The sequence below is a fragment of the Anomaloglossus baeobatrachus genome, chromosome 10 (genome assembly GCF_048569485.1).
Source record: "Anomaloglossus baeobatrachus isolate aAnoBae1 chromosome 10, aAnoBae1.hap1, whole genome shotgun sequence".
NCBI classification, from domain to species: domain Eukaryota; kingdom Metazoa; phylum Chordata; class Amphibia; order Anura; family Aromobatidae; genus Anomaloglossus; species Anomaloglossus baeobatrachus.
Window position 1 is genome coordinate 170,382,319 of NC_134362.1, and position 23,023 is coordinate 170,405,341.

Sequence of the window (23,023 nt, forward strand, 5' to 3'; positions counted from 1 at the left end):
CTCCGCTTCTATTGGACGCCTGCCGTGTGACGTCGCTATGACGCCGCACGAACCGCCCCCTTACAAAGGAGGTGGATTGCCGGCCAGAACGACGTCGCAGGGCAGGTAAGGGCGTGTGATGGGGGTAAGCAAGGTTGTCCGGCACGGGCAACGATTTGCCCGTGTCGCACAACCGACGGGGCGGGTACGATCGCAGCGTGTAAAGTACCATTTACTGCCAAAAAGCATCAGAATAATCCACCAGAAACCTGGATAGTGACAAAAACAATCCATAGGGAAAGTAATCGAAGATATTCTCATTAGGTAAGAACAAAATCTGACCTCAATATATAGACTATAGTGGTGGCTGCAGACAGTATCTTATGTATCTCTGTATACAGGCAGCTCCCCCTAGTGGTGGCTGCAGACAGAATATTATTAGTTTGGCATATTCAGCGTTAGGACAGCCCCCCTCAGGTGATTAGGGCTATTCTACTAGGGCTATATTCACTTCCTGGGTGGAAAGGGCAAACGCCTCTGTAGAACAGATCTGTAAGTCCGCAGTATGGTCATCACCCTCCACCTTTTTCAAGCACTACCTTTTGGAATTGGGGCTTTCGGATCTCTTCTTTGGGAGAAAGGTGCTCTCTGCAGTGGTCTCACCTTATAAATTCTTCTATTGGATTCTCTCATGTATGGTGCTGTCATGGTAAGGGAAAGACGATAATTACTTACCGGTAATTGGATTTTCCAGAGCCCTGACAGCACCATGCTAGTTCCCTCCCTGATATGGGGCGTCTCCTGTTTGGTGATGGATAGGTCTACTCGAAATAAGGCGGTTTCCTCTAAGGCTCTAAAAACACACTGGTGCTTTGGAGAGGTGCCGCCCCTTTTATTTTCAGAAAAGTTTCCTGTTTCTGGGGGCGTATACACTCTCTCATGTATGGTGCTGTCATGGCTCTGGAAAATCCAATTACCGGTAAGTAATTATCGTGTTTCTGTGCAGAGGAGGTCCCAATGCAGACCTGACTTGCTTATTTCGGGGCTCTATAGCAGTGCAGGAGCTGGGTTTATCTTGGGAGGAATGAAGATGGAGATGTGATGGCGGGTTGGTGGTGCCGTCTCTTGATAGGACAGTTAAGTCCATACTCACCATTTGGGATTTGGCACCGATTTCCCCAACATTCTCTTTCACAACATTTGAGAACGCATTTACAATCGGAGTTGAAACTGTATCTGTTGTCACAATTCCTAAGAAGAGACAATTCACTAATCTCTGGACAGGATCCTGGCTTATCTGAAAGAGGTAAAAGAAAAGAAGTAAAATTCTCTGTGGTGTAAACTGTTCTCATCCATTTTATCTCCTGCAGTGCATCGGATTGGTAACTGCAGCTGCTGTTTTCTGTGACTTTTTTTCTGGATGGTCCCATGGGTGCAGAGTAACCGTTATATGGCCAAAGCCAGGCCTGTCTACCTAAGACCCATCCCCTTCCATTACAGATGAACAATGAAGACGCCGGGGTCCTAAAGTAAAGTTGAGCCACTCAATGTCTTCCTCCTGATGCTACTTCCACCCCTATTAGTCTTTTTTGGCCCCTTTGAGACTCCACCTTCACCCCTCAAACCTTCCCCATTCCCCCATCACTCTTAGAAAATCTCCAGTTATGCAAACAGTCCTCACCAATCAAACATTAACCGCTAGTCATCATTTTATCAGTCCAAAAAAACTGCATGCACTGGTTTTATGGGTTATTAAAATGATGAGCCCCAAACAGAATCGTCAGCCATATGCATATATATAAAGTTTATAATATATATATATATATATATATATATATATATATATATATATATATATATATATATATATATATATATATATATATATATATATATATATATATATATATATATATAGATATAGATATATATATATATTGTGAGACTGTGACCGGGGTTATCTATGACGGCCGGTATGTCTCGCCCCGGTTGTGCTCACTCCATGATAGAAAGTAAATCCACTCTAGGGTTAATGCTGTTTCCCTACAGGCTGAAGGAAGGGTTAAATGGAGACAGGAGCAAGGGCAGGTGTGCCGGGTGTGAGGGAGTGAACAGAACTCCCTGAGTCAATTGCTGGAGAGGCACATATATATTGTTGTGGACTTTTGTTTGGATTAAACCGTGTGCTGTGAACCTTAATGCCTGGATCCCGTGTCTTCTGCTGCGCAGCCGACCACGCTACCTCACATATGGTGGAGAATCGGCGGGCATGCCAGCCCGGTGAGGTGTAGCATCCATCCCTGGTGACCCGGTAGCACATGTCCTGGATTCGAGCGGCTATACTACAGCCCAAACCCGGTGACGCCATGGAGGACATACTAAAGCAGCTGGCTCAGGCTAATGCACAGCAACAACAGGCTAATGCACAGCTACAAGAGGCTAATGCACAGCAGCAACAGACCAATGCACACCTGCTCCAGGCGTTGGAACGTCAGCAGCAATCCTTGCAAGTGCAGGACAAAAGGCACCAAGAACAGCTGGTTCAGGCCAATGCACGTCAGCAGCAAGCCTTGCAATTGCAGGAACAAAGACATCAAGAACAGATGGTTCTCCTGGCCAAGTCGATCCGTGCCGGACCGGCAGCAACAACCCCGGGACCGGGTGACGACGGCAGCGTCCGGAAAGCGGTGAGACAAGCGTTGCAAAAGATGACCCCGGGGGATGATGTGGAAGCGTTCCTGGCGGTGTTTGAGCGGGTGGCCGAGCAGGAAAAGCTGCCGACCCCCCAGTGGGCTGAGGTATTGTCGCCCTATCTGACGGGGGAACCCCAAAAAGCGTACCTGGACCTCTGTACCGAGGACGCCATTGACTATGTGACCCTGAAAGCCGAAATACTGGCTCGGTTGGGGGTGAATACCTATGTACGGGCTCAGCGGGTAAATCAGTGGTTCTATGAGGAAGCCAAACCCGTACGCTCCCAGGCCTATGACTTATTGCATCTTGTAAAAAAGTGGTTGCAGCCTGACACTCTGAGCCCGGCGCAAATGGTGGAAAGGGTAGTAGTGGATCGGTTTGTGCGCACTTTACCCGTCACCGTTCAACGGTGGGTAGGACAGGGTGACCCGAATACCCTGGACCAATTAGTGTCCCTGGTAGAGCGGCATGTGGCTACGCAGGACTTGATACGGGACACTGAGACTTTGCGTACCGCCCGTCGGTCCGGCCCCTCCAAGCCTAGGGCCAAGGACCCACCGCTGACAACGGTACAGGAGTCCCCTACCGTCCCGTCAGAGGCCGCGGCCGCCATTCCTGAGGTCCGGAAGGTTCTGTACCCTAAACGACAACCCGTCAAGGGGGTTTCCGTCCCCATTAGATGTTGGCGGTGCCAGCGGGTGGGACATATGGAAGCCCAGTGTCCACTCACCACGGAGCCCATGGATTGTGGGGTTACCCGGCGGGGTTCAATGTATGCTCAGGTGGTGTGTATCGCTGACCTGGTCTCCCCAAAGACGGAGCCCCACTTGTGCCAAATATAGGTGAATGGATGTCCGGTTACAGGATTGTTGGATTCCAGGAGCTTCGTGACCCTTGTGCGATCCACCTTGAGGGCTGAAGTAAAGGCCACAGGACGTACCGTGGGGGTGGTTTGCATACATGGGGACCGCCGAGACTATCCAACGGGGATTGTCACCATCACAGCACCTTGCGGTCAGGTGCAACATGAGGTGGGACTTCTTAACACACTTCCTTATGACGTGATCCTCGGAAGGGATCTGCCCTATTTTTGGACTTTATGGAGGGGACCCCCTAAGTCCCCTCAGATATTGGTCAGTCCGGGACCTGAGCCCTACAATCCTGAATCCGGGACGCCTGCCGAAGGGGTCACCATGATAGGGACAGAGTGTGAACCCGATAGGTCACCCCTAGAGGTATTGGCAGGAGAGGCTGAAATGGTCGAGCCCATTCCGGAGTTGGAGGCGTCCCCGGATACGTTTGGGACAGCCCAACTCCAGGACCCTACGTTAATACATGCCCGGAGTCGGGTGACAGTAGTTGACGGGGTGGCACAGCTGCCCGGTGCCCAGGTAAGGTACCCCCATTTCGCTCTTAAGCAGGTTTACTCTACCGGGTAGATGAAATACGGGGCGTGGGGGTAGAGCAGTTGGTGGTGCCCCAGCCGCATCGCCGGCGGGTCCTCGACTTGGCTCATAAACATCTTATGAGTGGCCACCTAGGGGTCAAGAAAACGCAGGAGCGAATATTGCAAAGGTTCTATTGGCCCGGGGTCTTTGAGGAGGTAAAACGGTTCTGCGAAACCTGCCCGGAGTGTCAGCTTACCGCACCCCTGACCCATTTTCGCAGTCCGTTGGTACCGTTACCCATTATAGAAGTCCCTTTTGAACGGATAGGGATGGATCTGGTGGGGCCCCTCGTAAAGTCCGCTCGAGGGCACCAACACATCCTAGTGATCGTTGACTATGCCACCCAGTATCCTGAGGCGATACCTCTCAGACATACTGCAGCAAAGCTTATAGCTCGGGAGTTGTTTGCTGTGTTCTGCCGGGTGGGGTTGCCCAAGGAGATCCTTACGGATCAGGGGACCCCATTCATGTCTAAAGTGACCAAAGAGATATGCCGGCTACTCCAGATCAAGCAGTTGCGTACGTCTGTGTATCATCCTCAAACGGACGGTTTAGTCGAGCGTTTCAATAAAACCCTGAAAACCATGCTCAAAAGGGTGATTTCAAAAGACGGGAAAGACTGGGATATGATGCTTCCCTATTTGATGTTTGCCATCCGTGAGGTGCCACAGGCATCCACGGGGTTTTCGCCTTTTGAATTGTTATACGGGCGACATCCCCGGGGATTGTTGGACCTGGCAAAGGAAACATGGGAGCAAGAGCCCACCCCCCATAAAAGTGTGATTGAACACATTTTAGGAATGCAGAACCGCATAAGCGCGGTCATGCCAATTGTGAAGGAGCATTTACAGGAGGCTCAGGCCGCGCAAAGCGGCCGCTACAATAGACAAGCCACCGTGCGGACCTTTAAACCCGGGGATCGGGTGTTGGTATTAATCCCCACGGCGGAGAGTAAATTCCTGGCTCAGTGGCAAGGCCCCTACGAGATAAAGGAAAGAGTCGGGGTGGTTAACTATAAAGTATTGCAGCCCGGTAGGCGGAAACCTGAACAAATATACCATGTCAACCTATTAAAACCTTGGCAGGAACGGGAAAGCCTGATGGCTGTTTTTTCCCCATCTCCCTCCTCTTCGGGTCGTTCACATCCGGCTCCAGCGACCTCCGGAGAGGACGAACCGGAAGTAAGGATTGGAGAAGCCCTCACCAAGACACAGAGGCGAGAGGCCAGACGGTTGGTTCAGCAGAACCCCGATGTCTTCTCCGAGCTGCCCGGTAGGACCAGTCTGATACAACATGATATTGTCACCGAGCCCCATCTGAAGGTACGCCTGAAATCATACCGGGTACCGGAGGCTCGACGACAAGCCATATCAGAGGAAGTAAAGACAATGTTACGCCTGGGGGTCATCGAAAAATCCCGGAGTGAATGGGCTAGTCCGATTGTCCTAATACCAAAACCCGATGGCTCCTTAAGGTTCTGCAATGACTTTAGGAGATTGAACGAAATATCCAAGTTCGATCTCTACCCCATGCCCCGGGTGGATGAGCTGATTGACAGGCTGGGACAGGCGCGATATTTTACCACGCTCGACCTGACCAAGGGGTACTGGCAGGTGCCACTGACGGAGTCCTCCAAGGAGAAAAACGCTTTTGTTACGCCGGAGGGTCTCTTCCACTATGTTGTCTTGCCTTTTGGGTTACATGGCGCTCCGGCCACGTTCCAGAGGTTGATGGACTTAGTGCTGGAACCCCACCAGGCGTATGCATCAGCGTACCTTGATGACATCATTATTTACAGCTCCGATTGGCAGACCCACTTGGAACAGGTGCAAGCGGTGGTGGACGCGCTTCGAACAGCCGGATTGACAGCCAATCCCAAGAAATGTGCGTTGGGACTCACGGAAGCCCGCTACTTGGGCTACGTGATAGGCCAAGGAGTGATCAAGCCCCAAATTAACAAGGTTGAGGCGATCCAGAAGTGGCCTAGACCCCTGACCACGAAGCAGGTTAGGGCCTTCCTGGGTATCGTGGGGTACTACAGGAGGTTTGTAAAGGATTTTGCTGGACTATCAGCCCCCTTGACGGACCTTCTCAAAGGCAAGAAGTCCGTCATGGTGCGCTGGACTCCGCAGGCCGAGGACTCCTTCCGGGCCCTGAAGGGGGTCCTGTGCGGACAGCCCGTTCTTGTACACCCTGATTTCCGGAAGGAGTTCATGGTACAGACTGACGCCTCAGAGGTCGGCCTGGGGGCAGTGCTGTCTCAGGTGGTTCAGGGGAAGGAACACCCCGTCACCTTCTTAAGTAGGAAGCTCACCCCTCCCGAGCGGAATTATAGCGTAGTGGAGAAGGAGTGCCTGGCGATCAAGTGGGCCTTGGAGTCCCTACGCTATTACCTGCTGGGACGGCAGTTTCGCTTGGTGACTGATCACTCTCCGCTGGTCTGGATGAGGTCCGCCAAGGAACGGAATGCCCGGGTTACCCGGTGGTTCCTTTCTCTGCAGAACTTCCGGTTTACGGTTGAACACCGGGCCGGTAGGTTGCAGGGCAACGCCGATGCCTTGTCCCGCGGCCCGTGTTTGATGGCGGGAGTTCAACCCCGCACGCTTGAACTGAGGGGGGGGGTATGTGAGACTGTGACCGGGGTTATCTATGACGGCCGGTATGTCTCGCCCCGGTTGTGCTCACTCCATGATAGAAAGTAAATCCACTCTAGGGTTAATGCTGTTTCCCTACAGGCTGAAGGAAGAGTTAAATGGAGACAGGAACAAGGGCAGGTGTGCCGGGTGGGAGGGAGTGAACAGAACTCCCTGAGTTCTCTGCTGGAGAGGCACATGTATATTGTTGTGGACTTTTGTTTGGATTAAACCGTGTGCGGTGAACCTTAATGCCTGGATCCCGTGTCTTCTGCTGCGCAGCCGACCACGCTACCTCAAAATATATATACACATACACATATATATACACACACACACACACACATACACCGTGTGCAGAATTATTAGGCAAGTGTATTTTAGAGGATTTTTTTTATTATTGATCGACAACTATGTTCTCAATCAACCCAAAATACTCATAAATATCAAAACTTAATATTTTTGGAAGTTGGAGTGGTTTTTTTTTTAGATTTGGCTATCTTAGGAGGATATCTGTTTTTCCAGGTAACTATTACTGTGCAGAATTATTAGGCAACTTAATACAAACCAAATATATTCCCATCTCACTTGTTTATTTTGACCAGGTAAACCAATATAACTGCACAAAATTTAGAAATAAACATTTATGACATGCAAAAAGAAAACCCCAAAAATTAGTGACACACACACACAGAGACAAACACACACACACACACAGACAAACACACACATACAGAGACACACACACACAAAGACGGACAGAGACAGACACTCAGACAGACACACACAGACACTCAGAGAGACACAGAGAAAGAAACAGACACACACACACACACACACACAAAGACGGACAGAGACAGACATGCATACAGAGACAGACACATTCAGAGACAGACACACACTCACAGAGACACACACAGAGAGACAGAAACACACAGAGGCAGACAGAGACAGAAACACAGACACACACAGACAGAAAGACACACACACACACACACACCCAGAGACAGACACACACACACACACACACACACGCACACACACAGACACACAGACAGACACACACACAGACACACAAAGACACACACAGATGCAGACACAGAGAAAGAAACACAGACACACACAAACAGAAAAACACACACACCCCCAGAGAGAGACACACAGAGAAAGACTCACACAGAGACACACAGAGGCAGACACACACAGACAGACACACAAGCAGACACATACAGAAACACACACTCACAGAGATAGCCAGACACAGATAGACACACACAGAGACAGAAACAGACACACACAGACAGAAACACACACACACACACACACCTTCAGAGACAGACACACACACAAAGACACAAACATACATAGACACACACACACAAAGAGACAGACACACATACAGAGACACACACACACACACAGAGACAGACACACAGAGACACTCACACATACAGAGGCAGACACACAGAGAAAGAAACAGACACGCAAACAGACACACACACAGACACACACACACAAATACGGACAGACAGAGGCACGCACACAGAGAAAGAAACAGACACACACACACACACATTCAGAGACAGACACACACAGAGACACACACACACACACACTCACAGAGACAGACACACAGAGGCAGACACACAGAGAAAGAAACAGACACACACACACACACACACACATTCAGAGACAGACACACACAGAGACACACACACACACACACTCACAGAGACAGACACACAGAGGCAGACACACAGAGAAAGAAACACAGACACACAAACAGACACACACCCAGAGGCAGACACACACACACACACACACACACACAAATACGGACAGAGACAGACATGCACACACAGACTGCACACACAGACACACACACACAGAGGCAGACACACAGAGAAAGAAACACACACAACCAGAGACAGAAACACAAACAGACACACAAACAGACACATTCAGAGACAGACACACAGACACACACTCACAGAGATAGACACACAGACAGACACACACACACAGAGGCAGACACACAGACAGAAACACAGACAGACAGAAAGACACACACACACAAACACTTTCAGAGACAGACACACACACAAACAGAAAGACACACACACAAAGATGGACAGAGACAGACATGCACACAGAGACAGACACATTCAGAAACAGACTCACAGAGACACACACAGAGAGACATACACACAGACAAACACAGACAGAAAGACACACCCCCCCAGAGACAGACACAAACACACACACACAAACATACAGACACACACAAACACAGACACAGACAGGCAGATACACAGACAGACACACACACACACACACAGAGGCAGACACAGAGAAAGAAACAGACACACACACAAACAGAAAGACACACAACCAGAGACAGAAACACAAACACACACACAGAAACAGACACATTCAGAGACAGACACACATAGACACACACATAGAGGCAGACACACAGAGAAAGAAACACAGACACACACACACACCCAGAGACACACACACACACACAAATACGGACAGAGAGAGGCACGCACACAGAGACAGAAACACACAGACAGACACACACACACACAAACACAGGCACACAGGGAAAGAAACAGACAGACACACAAACAGAAAGACACACACAACCAGAGACAGACACACACACACACACACACACACACACACACATTCAGAGACAGACACACACACACACACACACACACATTCAGAGACAGACACACACAGAGACACACACTCACAGAGACAGACACACAGAGGCAGACACACAGAGAAAGAAACACAGACACACAAACAGACACTTTCAGAGACAGACACACACACAGACATACACAGACACACAGAGACAGACACACAGACAGATAAACACAGAGACACACACAGACAAATACACAGACAGACACACACACACAGACACATACACAGAGAGACACACACACTCAGGGGCAGACACACAGACATAAAGACACAGACACACACAAACAGAAAGACACACACACACCCAGGGACAGACACACACACACAGACATACACACATGCAGAAACAGAGAAAGACACACACAGACAGACACACAGACACAAACACACAGACACAAAACAGAGACAGACACACACAGAAAGACACCCCCCCAGAGACAGACACACATACACAAAGACAGACAAAAAACACACACAGAAAGGCAGACACACACACAGTCACACACACAGAGACTGACACACACAGACAGATTCAGACAGACACACACAAACACACACAGAGACAGACACACAGACAGATACACGATACACACACAAAGACAGACACACATACAGAGAGACAGACACACACACACACACAGAGAGACAGGCACACACACAGAAAGAAACACCGACACACACAAACAGAAAGACACACACATACACACACACACACACACACACACATACACACACAGGCAGACACACAGAGAAAAAAATAACAGACACACACAGACAAATACACACACACACACACACACACACCCAGAGACACAGACACACACAGAGCCACAGACACACACAGACACATACAGAGAAAGACACACACAGACAGACACACACAGACACAAAACAGAGACAGACACACACACAGAGACAGACACACACACAGAAAGACACCCCCCCAGAGAGACACACACACACAAAGACAGACAAAAACACACAGGCAGACACACACACACACACCCACAGTCAGACACACACAGAGACTGACACACACAGAGACAGAGACACACACAAACACACACACACACACACAAAGAAACACCGACACACACACAAACAGAAAGACACACACACACCCAGACAGACATACACACATACACAGAGACAGAAACACATACACACACACATACACAAAGACACACACACACAGACACACACACAGACAGAAACACAGAGAAAGAAACACAAACAGAAAAAAACACACATCCAGAGACAGACAGACAGACACACAGTGACAGAAACAGACAGACACACACTCAGACAGTAAGACACACACACCCAGAGACAGACACACACAGACACACACAAAAAGACAGACACACACACACACAAATACGGACATAGAGAGGCACGCACACAGAGACAGACACACACACAGACACACACACACACACACACAGAGGCAGATACAGAGAAAGAAAACACAAACAGAAAGACACACACAACCAGAGACAGACACACACAAACAGACACATTCAGAGACAGACACACACAGAGACACACACACTCACAGAGACAGACATACAGAGAAAGAAACACAAACACACACACAGACACACACCCAGAGGCAGACACACACACACACACAAATACGGACAGAGACAGACATGCACACACAGACACACACACACACAGAGGCAGACACACAGAGAAAGAAACAGACACACACAACCAGAGACAGAAACACAAAACACAGACACACAAACAGACACATTCAGAGACAGACACACATAGACACACACTCACAGAGACAGACAGACACACACAGAGGCAGACACACAGTCAGAAACACAGACAGACAGAAAGACACACACACACACACACAAACACTTTCAGAGACAGACACACACAGACAGACACAGACATACACAGACACACACACAAAGATGGACAGAGACAGACATGCACACAGAGACAGACACACACTCACAGAGACAGACACACACAGAGAGACACACAGACAGACACAGAGGCAGACAGAGACAGAAACACAGACAGACACACACAGACAGAAAGACACACACACCCCCAGAGACAGACACAAACACACACACACACACACACACACAGACACAGAGACAGACACACACACACACACACATATACAGACACACATATAAACACAGAGACAAACACAAACACACACAGGCAGATACACAGAGACAGACACACACACACACACACACACACAGAGGCAGACACAGAGAAAGAAAGACACACACAAACAGAAAGACACACAACCAGAGACAGAAACACAAACAGACACACAAACAGACACATTCAGAGACAGACACACATAGACACACACTCACAGAGACAGACAGACACACACATATAGGCAGACACAGAGAAAGAAACACAGACACACACACACACACACAAATACGGACAGAGAGAGGCACGCACACAGAGACAGACACACAAACACAGGCACACAGGGAAAGAAACAGACAGACACACAAACAGAAAGACACACACAACCAGAGACAGACACACACACACACACACACACACAGACACATTCAGAGACAGACACACAGAGACACACACTCACAGAGACAGACACACAGAGGCAGACACACAGAGAAAGAAACACAGACACACACAAACAAAGACACACACACAACCAGAGACAGAAACACAAACACAGACACACAAACAGACACTTTCAGAGACAGACACACACACAGACAGACATACACAGACACACAGAGACAGACACACACACACTCACACAGACAGACATACACAGAAACAGACACACAGACACATACACAGACAGACACACACAGAGACACACACACACACTCAGAGGCAGACACACAGACATAAAGACACAGACACACACAAACAGAAAGACACACACAAACAGAAAGACACACACAAACAGAAAGACACACACAAACAGAAAGACACACACACACACACACACACACACCCAGGGACAGACACACACACACACAGACACACACGCACACAGACATACAAACATGCAGAAACAGAGATACACACACAGACAGACACACAGAGACAGACACACACACATACACACACACTCACAGAGACAGGCATACACACGGAGACAAACACAGATATACACACACGGAAAGACACACACCCAGAGACATATAGAGACAGACACACACAGACAGAAACAGACACACACAGACACAGACACACACAGATACACAGACACACAAAAAGACAGACACACAGACAGACACACACACAAAGAAAAGACAGACACACACAAAGATACACACACACAGGCAGACACACAGAAAAAAAATAACAGACACACACAGACACATACACAGACACAGAGACACAGACACACACACAAACACACACACACACACACACACACACACACACACATATACAGAGAAAGACACACACAGACACAAACACACAGACACAAACCAGAGACAGACACACACACACAGAGACAGACACATAGAAAGACACTCCCCCCCACAGACAGACACACATACACAAAGACAGACAAAAACACAGACAGACACACTCAGACAGTAAGACACACACACCCAGAGACAGACACACACAGACACACACACACACAAATACGGACATAGAGAGGCACGCACACAGAGACAGACACACACAGAGGCAGACACACAGAAAGAAACACACAAACAGAAAGACACACACAACCAGAGACAGACACACACACACACACACACACACACACACACAAACAGACACATTCAGAGACAGACACACACAGAGACACACACAGAGAAAGAAACAGACACACACACAGAGGCAGACACACACACACACAAATACGGACAGAGACAGACATGCACACACAGACACACACACACACACACACAGAGGCAGACACAGAGAAAGAAACAGACACACACACAAACAGAAAGACACACACACAAACACTTTCAGAGACAGACACACACATAAAAAGAAAGACACACACAAAGACGGACAGAGACAGACATGCACACAGAGACAGACACATTCAGAGACAGACACTCACAGAGACAGACACACAGAGAGACAGACACACACACACACACAGAGACAGAAACACACAGAGGCAGACAGGGACAGAAACACAGACAGACACACACAGACAGAAAGACACACACAAACACACACACACACACAGACACAAACATACAGACACACACGCACACACACATACACAGACACACAGATAAACACAGATACAGACACACAGACAGACACACACACAGGCAGATACACAGAGACAGACACACACAAAGACAGACACAGACAGACACAAACATACACACACAGAGACAGACACACACAGACAAACACAAACATGTGTAGACACACACACACACACAGACACATACAGAGACACACACACAAACACACTCAGACAGACACACTCACACAGAGAGAGAGAGACACACACACAAATACGGACAGAGAGAGTCACGCACACAAAGACAGACACACACACACATACTCACAGAGGCAGACACACAGAGAAAGAAACAGACAGACAACCAGTCAGACAGACAGACACACACACACACACACAGACACATTCAGAGACAGACACACACAGAGACACACACTCACAGAGACAGACACGCAGAGACAGACACACAGAGAAAGAAACACAGACACACACACAAACAGACACACACCCAGAGGCAGACACACACACACAGACACACACACACAGGCAGACACACAGAGAAAGAAACAGACAGACAACCAGACAGACACACACAAACAGACACATTCAGAGACAGACACACACTCACAGAGACAGAAACGCAGAGACAGACACACATAGAGGCAGACACACAGAGAAAGAAACACAGACACACACACAAACAGACACACACCCAGAGGCAGACACACACACACAGACACACACACACACACACACAGGCAGACACACAGAGAAAGAAACAGACAGACAACCAGACAGACAGACACACACAAACAGACACATTCAGAGACAGACATACACAGAGACACACACTCACAGAGACAGACACGCAGAGACAGACACACATAGAGGCAGACACACAGAGAAAGAAACACAGACACACACACACACAGAGGCAGACACACACACAAACAGAAAGACACACACAACCAGAGACAGAAACACAAACAGAGACACACAGACACATTCAGAGACAGACACACATAGACACACACACATAGAGGCAGACACACAGACAGAAACACAGACAGAAAGACACACACACACACACACACACACACTTTCAGAGACAGACACACACAGAGACACACACTCACAGAGACAGACACGCAGAGACAGACACACAGAGAAAGAAACACAGACACACACACAAACAGACACACACCCAGAGGCAGACACACACACACAGACACACACACACAGGCAGACACACAGAGAAAGAAACAGACAGACAACCAGACAGACACACACAAACAGACACATTCAGAGACAGACACACACTCACAGAGACAGAAACGCAGAGACAGACACACATAGAGGCAGACACACAGAGAAAGAAACACAGACACACACACAAACAGACACACACCCAGAGGCAGACACACACACACAGACACACACAGGCAGACACACAGAGAAAGAAACAGACAGACAACCAGACAGACAGACACACACAAACAGACACATTCAGAGACAGACATACACAGAGACACACACTCACAGAGACAGACACGCAGAGACAGACACACATAGAGGCAGACACACAGAGAAAGAAACACAGACACACACACACACAGAGGCAGACACACACACAAACAGAAAGACACACACAACCAGAGACAGAAACACAAACAGAGACACACAGACACATTCAGAGACAGACACACATAGACACACACACATAGAGGCAGACACACAGACAGAAACACAGACAGAAAGACACACACACACACACACACACACACTTTCAGAGACAGACACACAGACATACACAGACACACACACAGAGACAGGCACACAGACAGATACACAGAGACAGACACACACACAGACACACATACAGAGACACACACACTCAGAGGCAGACACACAGACAAAAAGACACAGACACACACAAACAGAAAGACACACACAGACACACAAACACGCAGAAACAGAGATACACACACAGAGACAGACACACACACACACACACACTCACAGAGACAGGCACACACACAGAGACAGACACACACAGACAGAAACACAGATACACACACACACATACAGAGACAGACACACACAGACAGACACACACACAAACAGAGACACAGACACACACATACACAAAGAGACAGACACACACAAGGACAGACACACACACAAAGACAGACACACACACACAAACATACACACAAAGAAAAGACAGACACACACAAAGATACACACAAAGACACACACACACACACACACACACACACACCGAGAGACAGACACATAGTTAGACACACACAGACACACACACAGAAAAAAATAACAGACACACAAACAGAAAGACACACACACACAGAGACACATACAGAGAAAGACACACAGACACACACAGACACAAAACAGAGACAGACACACACAGAGACATACACAAACAAACACAGACAGACACACACAGAAAGACACCCCCCCCAGAGACAGACACACATACACAAAGACAAAGACACACACAGACAGGCAGACACACACACCCACACCCACAGTCAGACACACACAGAGACTGCAACACACAGACAGATACAGACAGACACACACAGACAGATACACGATACACACACAAAGACAGACACACACATACAGAGAGACACACAGACACACACACACACACACACGCAGACACACAGAGAAAGAAACAGACACACACACAAACAGAAAGACACACACAACCAGAAACAGAAACACAAACAGACACATTCAGAGACAGACACACATAGACACACACTCACAGAGACAGACAGACACACATAGAGGCAGACACACAGACAGAAACACAGACAGAAAGACACACACACACACACACACACACACACAAACACTTTCAGAGACAGACACACACAAAGACAGACACACACATACAGAGAGACACACAGACACACACACACACACACAGGCAGACACACAGAGAAAGAAACAGACACACACACAAACAGAAAGACACACACAACCAGAAACAGAAACACAAACAGACACATTCAGAGACAGACACACATAGACACACACTCACAGAGACAGACAGACACACATAGAGGCAGACACACAGACAGAAACACAGACAGAAAGACACACACACACACACACACACACACAAACACTTTCAGAGACAGACACACACACAGACAGACACATACAGAGAAAGACACACAGACAGACACACAGAGACACACACAGACACAAAACAGAGACAGACACACACACAGAGACATACACAAACAAACAAACACAGACAGACACACACAGAAAGACACTCCCCCCCAGAGACAGACACACATACACAAAGACAGACAAAGACACAGGCAGACACAGACACACCCACAGTCAGACACACACAGACTGCAACACACAGACAGACACACACAAACACACACACAGAGAGACACACACAGACAGATACACGATACACACACAAAGACAGACACACACATACAGAGACACACACACACAGACGCACACACAGAAAGAACCACCGACACACACACAGAGAGACACACACACATAGACAGAAACACAGAGACAGACACAGACACACACACACTTACAGAGGCAGACACACAGAGAAAGAAACACAGACAGAAACACACACATCCAGAGACAGGCACACACACAGACAGACACACACACACAGAGACAGAGACAGACACACAGAGAGACAGACACAAAGTGACAGAAACACAGACAGTAAGACACACACAGAGACAGACACACACACACACACACACAGAAACAAAGACACACACACACACACACAGTCAAACACACACAGAGACAGACACAGACAGACAGAAACAGACAGACAAACACACAGAGACACACACAGAGAAAAGACAGACAGAGACACATACACACACACACACAGAGACAGACACACACAGACACACACACACACACACACACACACACAGAGACAGACACACACAGACACATACAGAGAGACACAGACACACACACATACACACAGACAGACACACACAAAACAGAGACAGACACACACATAAAGACAGATACAGACACACACACACACACAGAGGCAAACACAGAGACAGAAACACAGACAAACACACAAACACATACAGACAGAAAGACACACACCCAGATAGACACACACACACACACACACAGTCAGACACACACAGAGACTGACACACAGACAGAAACAGACAGACACACACAAACACACACACAGACACACAAACAAATACACAATAAACACACACAAAGACAGACACACACATACAGAAAGACAGGCACACACACAAACAGACACACACACATACACACACACACACCCAGAGACACAGACACACACATACATAGAGACAGACACACATGCATAGACACACACACACACAGACACACACACACAGACACACACATACACACAGACAGACATACACACAGAGACAAACACACATACACACAAAACAGAGACAGACACACAGATAGACAAAGACAGGCACACACACACAGAGATAGACACACAAACACACAGATACAGACACACACAGACATAGACACACACACAAAGAGACACACACATACACATACACTGACACACAGAGACAGACACACTCACACAGACAGACCCACACACACACAAACACACATACACACAGGGTCAGACACACACACATACACACAGAGACAAACAGACACACACACACACACACACACACAACACAGACAGACACACACAGACACAAAGACAGACACACACAGACACAAAGACAGACACACACAGACACAAAGACAGACACACACAGACATACACAAAGACACACGCAGACAGACATACAGAGAGACACACACAAACAGAGACAGACACACACACAGACAGACACAGGCAGACACACACAGGCAGACACACAGAAAGAAACACAGACACACACACACAAAGGCACGCCCAGAGAAACACACAGAGACAGACACACGCAGAGACAGACACACAGAGGTAGACACAGAGAAAGAAACAGACACACAAAAATACAGAGACAGACACACACACAGTGACACAGACAAAGACAGAGACAGACACAAACACACAGGCAGATACACACAGACACACAGAGACAGACACACACACACATATACAGAGACAGGCACACACACACACAGACAGGCACACACACAAACAGAGACAGACACACACACAGAGACAGACACGCACAAACACACAGACACACACATTTAGACAGACACACACATACAGAGACAGACACACACAGACACACAGAGACAGACACACACACACAGACCCACAGAGGCAGACACACACACACACACACACACTTACAGAGACATACAGAGACAGACACAAACATACAGAGACACACACACTCACAAAGACACACACACAGATAGACACACACACACAGAGAAACAGAGAGACACACAAAGAAACACACACACAGAGACACACATACGCAGGGAGACACACACAGAGACACACACACACACACAGACACTGACAGACACACACACAGACAAACACAGAGACAGATACACACACACACACACACACAAAGACACACACAGACATACACACAGACACACTCACAGAGAGACACACACAGACACACACACACACACACATACACTTACAGAGACACAGAGACAGACACAAACATACAGAGACAGACACACACACTCACAAAGACACACACACACACAAACACACACACAGACAGAGAGACACACAGAGAAACAGAGAGACACACAAAAACACACACACAGGGAGACACACACACAGAGACACACACACAGACACACAGAAACTGAGACACACACACACACACAAACACAGAGACAGATACACACACAGACACACTCACAGAGAGACACACACACAAACACACACAGATACACACAGACAGAGAGAGACAGAGACACAGACCGAGACACACACACAGACACAATCATACACAGAAAGACACACACACCGAGACAGAGACAAAGACACACACACACACACACACACACACAGAGAGACACACAGAGAAACAGAGAGAAACACAAAGAGAGACAGAGAGAGATACAAACACACACAGAGACACACACAGAGACAAAGAGAGAAAGACACACACACACACACACAGAGAGAGAGAGAGAGACACACACACACACACAGAGAAAGAGAGAGAGAAACCGGCGCTGGCACGTTCAGACTGAGCCGGAGCTGGAGCGTTCAGGCGGGCATTCACTGACAGTATGAACCACAGAGGGTATCCAGGCTTACATTATATTGGGAAGGGCTTAATTAAGTGCCCGACGTGAGTCAGAGGCCAGGTGCCACTCCCAGGGCAGTGACTGGGACTGTGGCACCTGACCATCAGGGTAGAGACGGACACGTGAGGAAAGGCAGAGCCTAATGGCCGGCCGGACGGTGTGCATGTTTTAAAGTTTTTTGTGCATCTAAGAGAGCTGTGTTTTTTTCAGTAGGAGATCTGTATGTGTATGTATGGCATAAAGTGTACGTCAACGCCAGTTCTCTTTGCAGCAATCCCAGTCTGCAACCCAGGGAGTGAGTCCAATTCTTAAAAAAAGACAGGCCGTGGGGTTATTATTTACTTTTCATAAATGTTCAGCAAATTGATGAAATTACACCTATCGAAAAAAAAAATTAACAGCCTCCTCCGTAACCCCTCTAGCTGTGTAATCCATCGCCAAGATAAGTGTTTCTTCTACCATTCCAGGTAGAAGTACTCTTTCATCAATTTGCTCCTAATTTAGACAAAGTACCTCTGCTTATTTTACAACAGGTGTAACATGTATTTACTAAACGTCAATTTTTTATTTGCCTGAACTATACTAATTTTTTATTTTAGTAGGTAATAGTACATGATGAGGTGGTCTTCACCTATAAGATCCATCCATCTCTTGGACTGGGCACCATTAATGGTATTTACTGAGCCCGAGATATTTAACTACAACTCAATATTCCTTCTAAAAAGGTAGTCAGGCACATAACGTTTACTGGAAGAATGTTAAAATAGTAAGCAAAAGTGTGACAACTACAACTACTTATCAGTGCTAAAGGCACCACAAAAGAACCCAGCACGATTAAACTGTTGGAATTTACCCATGACAATATACACGGCAAAAATGCATTATAAACAAATGTACTTTTTAGCACCAGTATCTTTAAGATAACAATAAATGTTGGTAAAAAGTGTGTGTGTCTTACAGTGTCGGAGAAGCTTAGGGCGGCATTGCACGTGCGATGTCGGTGGGGTCAAATCGAAAGTGACGCACATCCGGTGTCACTTTCGACATCAGTGTGTGTAAATTCTAGATGATACGATTAACGAGCGCAAAAGCGTCGTTATCGTATCATCGGTGCAGGCTCCGACTTTTTCATAATTACGCTGCCGCGACAGGTACGATGTTGTTCCTCGTTCCTGCGGCAGCACACATCGCTGTGTGTAAAGCCACAGGAGCGAGGAACATCTCCTTACCTGCCGCCGGCGGCTCTACGGAAGGAAGGAGGTGGGCGGGATGTTTACATCCTGCTCATCTCCGCCCCTCCGCCGCTATTGGCCTCCTGCCGTGTGACGTTGCTATGACGCCGCACGACCCGCCCCCTTACTAAGGGGGCGGGTCGCCGGCCAGAGCGACGGTCGCAGGGCAGGTGAGTGCATGTGAAGCTGGCGTAGCGATAATTTTCGCTACGCCAGCTTTCACAAGATATCGGACCTGCGACGGGGGCGGGCACTATCGCGTGCGACATCGCAGCATCGGCTTGCGTTGTCGCAACGTGCAAAGCCCACCTTATTCTGATAAAGGAGAACGCTGATAGCATCCTTCCTGGTGACTGAAACAACTATTCTCTTCCTCCTGCCCTACATGTAGTCAGTAATTGTTGGTGCACAGTGTACCTGTGCCTCTTACCACCATCTTGTGGTTTTATTATTGCTACATACTATGGTAGCAATTTTATCTTGTATATATGTTGTTTACAAATGATAATACTACCTTCTTGCACGTGACACTTTATTTTGTTGTTGGCAATCTTAACACAAATATTTAGAGTACCTGGTTCTTGTACCAGGTACTCTAAATATTTGTGTTAAGATTGCCAACAACAAAATAAAGTGTCACGTGCAAGAAGGTAGTATTATCATGAAAGAGAACAATAGCTCTAAATCCTAAGGGGACATAGAAAAGTAGACCATACAAGTTACTGGTATATCCCCAAAATTAATTAAATCGTGGGGTGTCTATACATCAGAGCAGTAACCATCAGGATAAGGTCCAAATCAGGGCCCATAAAGACAACATATAGGACCACCAAAAATACATAGCATGATCTCAAGCAGCATATAAGAGTCATACACTGGTGGAAAAATTGGCACCTGAAGGACCTACCTGTGGTATGTATAGCACCCTGAGGGGGAGTCTGTCAGCCTCACATGTGGACCCGATCCCGACACGTGTTTCGTGACTTTAATACTTGTATTTTTGTAATAATAAAAATTGCATATTTTTTCACAATTGTGGTACAGCAGCTTTACTTACAAACATGGTAAATACCCCTTATTGTTCACAAGTTTTTGCATATATACACTACAGTTGCGCACACATATATCACATATATATATATAGATATATATAGATATATGGCAGAGCTATATATACGGTTTATATTCACACATCCATAATAGAGTGTGTGTGCTAAATATACAGTATATACACATACACCATACATACAAGTATATTTGTATGGGGTAGATACATGCATTTAAAGTACACACATAATACATATACTTGCTGCATATACTGTATATACATGTGTGTGTGTATATGTATGCATATAAGCATGTACATATGGGTAGTATATGCTGCACAGACTGGATATCCACATGTCACATATATATACTACACCATATGCACATACACCTATTATAAACTGCATACATATTACATACACATATCTATACACACTTATACAGGCATTACACACTGTATGTAAATAGACAGTACATGTATACTACACACATAGATCCACCACATGTATACTATTACTTACATCAGTATTTGTAAGCAATAGTGTACAGGAAAGAAATATTAACACATAAAATCTATTATGGAAAGATCTGGACTTCTTTTGTGTTTTGTCCCCACTCCTTGTTTTGGCTTACAAATTCCAAACCCAAATCCAGGCCAAAATCTGTGTGTGTGAATGTGTCCTTATAGTGTTACTATCCAAGGCCTGAAGAACCACTCCTCTGTAAAGTACAAGGGTCACAGCCGCAATTGTCATACCCTCCACACCTTCTCGTATGTGT

The 23,023-nt window shown here is 47.2% G+C and overlaps 1 long non-coding RNA gene across 1 annotated transcript in view; it reads right to left on the reverse strand.

Moving 5' to 3' along the window:
- Window positions 1-23,023, reverse strand: part of LOC142255343 (uncharacterized) — a 35,347-nt gene that overhangs the window by 2,073 nt on the left and 10,251 nt on the right. The window contains exon 2 of the long non-coding RNA XR_012727409.1: window positions 1,133-1,276. This is a non-coding gene — a long non-coding RNA (uncharacterized LOC142255343). The remainder of the gene's footprint in view (window positions 1-1,132; window positions 1,277-23,023) is intronic.